Source organism: Aspergillus mulundensis (genome assembly GCF_003369625.1).
Source record: "Aspergillus mulundensis strain DSM 5745 chromosome Unknown scaffold_2, whole genome shotgun sequence".
NCBI classification, from domain to species: Eukaryota; Fungi; Ascomycota; class Eurotiomycetes; order Eurotiales; family Aspergillaceae; genus Aspergillus; species Aspergillus mulundensis.
Window position 1 is genome coordinate 1,746,507 of NW_020797890.1, and position 3,092 is coordinate 1,749,598.

A 3,092-nucleotide genomic window follows, 5' to 3' on the forward strand; every position below is an offset into this window, starting at 1 on the left:
AAAGTTATTTATGTAATAAAATAATATAAAAAGTATATTATTATTTAGGTATTTTAAAGTAAAATAAGATAAAAACTTTTTAAGTTTTAGAAATCTTTGAATTTTATTAAATAAAGTATACTTAAAGAATATAAAATATTATAAATAATATATAATTAATTTATTATAATATAAAATAAAATTATAATATAAAATTATTAAATATTATTTAGTGTTAACGTCGGCCACCGACGGCACCGCCCTGACACCCTTTTCCTTTATTTAACTTAACTAGCCTTTAATAATAACTAATAATATTATAAACCCTTTAAATTATAAACCTGCAATAATGGTAGCATGTTTAAAAATATAACTAGTTAAGTAAATAACTTAATAACTTAATTAGGCATGCTAATTAAGGTTAGGCCAGTAAATACTAACCAAGAAATTCTTGGTGTTTAAAAAGCTTATAAATCTTTTTTTCTTGTTTTTTACCCTTATCCCCTATTTAATTTACTTTATTATTTACTTATTTATTTAGTTATTTTTTATTAAGATTAACCAAACTCCCAAGCTTTTAAAGGTTATTTATATATTAGCTAGCTAGTAATTATTATTTTTTTTTTTTAAAAACCCCTTTTTTTTTTTAATTAACTAATAGATTTAGCAAACTTGTTTCCCTAATTCTTTTTTTATAACTTATTTTTTTAATTTTTAATAGATACCTTTATATAAACTTGTTTTTTTTATTTTTTAAATAATGGTTAATAATCCTAGATAACATAAAGGGGGCTTAAACTAAATAAAATAATATTTTAGTAATATTAGCCCACTAGCTAAAGGTCTTTTAATAGGTTAAATAGTAATTTATAAGAGAATTTAACTTAAAAATAGTATTTTTTATTAACTTTATAATATATTACATGGCTGTTTTATTTCTTACTTAATACACTTATTTCCTAGCGTGGAATATTAACTAGTTAGTTTTTTACTAAGCTATAAAAAACCTATTATTTCTTAGTTAAAAAATGGAAAATATATAAATTAATAAGTAAAAAGCTTAAAAAATTACTTACCCTGCGCCTGTAAATTTATTTTTATTAAAACTAAAGTAACCTTTTAGTTAAATACGTGCAAGCTCGCGTACTAATAATATTATTATTTTAAAATTAACTTTTAGTCTAGAACTAACAGGGCAGGAGCAAACCACTATAATTAAAAGTAATAATTTAATAATCTTATAACTACTTATTAGTAATACTAACTAGTTATTTAACTTAGCCACTAGTAAACGTCCCTAAAAACTACTAGGGTATCTTATTTTTTTTTTTTTACTACAGACATCCCTTTATTTTTTAGACTATTTATAGGTTTATTTACTTTTTTTATTACTTCTTAGCCTAGATTATTTACCCCTTAGTAAATTACTAGCTTATTTATATTTTTAACTAAACTTACTAGGTAATAGCTAAATACTTTAGTAGCTTATAAATTAGCAAGCTAATAAACTTAACTAATTACTAGCCACTATTTATAGCATTATTTAAAATAAGTAGTAGTAAAGTTAATTACTAAACCTAGGCGTTTTATAAAGCTAATTATAAAATTTAGGCGTTTTTTTATTTTATTAATTATAAAAAAAAACAGTATAATTAATATTAATATTAATAGCTCTAGTTCTTAAGTTTGTAATATAAACTCCTATATAAATTTAGATTTTTAATAGCCTTAATATTTTTAATAACCTTTTAATCCCGGCCTATAACAGGTAAATTAATAACCTTTTAATCCCGGTCTATAATAGGTAAATTAATAACCTTTTAATCCCGGCCTTTAATAAGTAAATTACTAACCTTTTAATATAGGTCCCTAATAGGTAAATAAAAACTTTAAATTAATTTTATAACAAGAATTAAATAGCTATTTAAAAATTATTAATAATAGGCAAGCCGCCTTTAAAAAATCTTTAAAAAAAAACTTTAAAAATTTTTAAAAAAATAATTAAACTAACAGGACGCAGGAATTAAAAAATATATATAAATAAAATCTTAAAAATATATATAAAGTCCCTAGCCTAGTTTAATAGCTAAAACCCTATTTTAAAAGGCTAAAAGCTTATTTTTAAGCGCCTTAAAAATAAAATTTAAAACTAAAACCCCTAGATTTTTTTTACTAAAACTAGAAAAAGAAGAGGGGGCATAAATATAAAAGGGGTGGATTTATTTTACTAGCTAATAAACTAAAACTAGTTTTTTAAAAAAAAAAGCCTTAGCCCGCTAAAGCTGCGCTAGAAAGATACTATTAAAAAATAAAAAATATTAATTACTTTTAGCCTAATAAAGTTAATAATAAAAATTTATTAATAAAAAAGCATGGGTTAAAGATATTTTATAAGAATATATATACCTTTATAAACTATATTCTTAATATAGTAATTCTTAAGAAAGAAGTAATAATAAAAGTTAATATTTATAATTATTTAAAAGGTATTATTTTAAAATAATATATTACCAAGCTATCCCGCGTGAATAAATAAAAGTTATATAACTTTTTTTTAAAATAGGGATAGGTTGCTAAGCTTATTAAGTATTTTAAACTTTAATTAATTAAGGTAATAACTTATTTTTAAAAAATAAGCTATAGTTTTACTAATATTCAAGCTAGGAAAACCCCTTGCTTTTTTATATAAAAGTTTTTAAAAAATATAAAATTAATAAATATTAATAATATATTTAACTAACTAACCCTGGCTTAAAGTAAGTTAAATAGTATATTATATTAAAAAATTAATAAACTAACACGCTGTACCACGGTAGCGGATTTCCTAAATATTCTTAACTTTAAATTTAGTATTTAAAGAGATATTATTAAAGCCCGTGATAATAAGCAAAAAAATAGACTATTAAAACTTAAAAAACCCTGTTATAATTTTTATTAAGTTAATTAATACTTTTAAAGGTAAATGGCCGCGCCCTAACCATGTATTTAAGTATATTAGGCATAACTAAATTATATTTAACCGCTTTAATTACTTTAACCTTTACCTTTACCACTATAAATAATACCTTGGCCGCTAGTTTATTAATAAAAACTATAAAATTAACTAGTTTTTA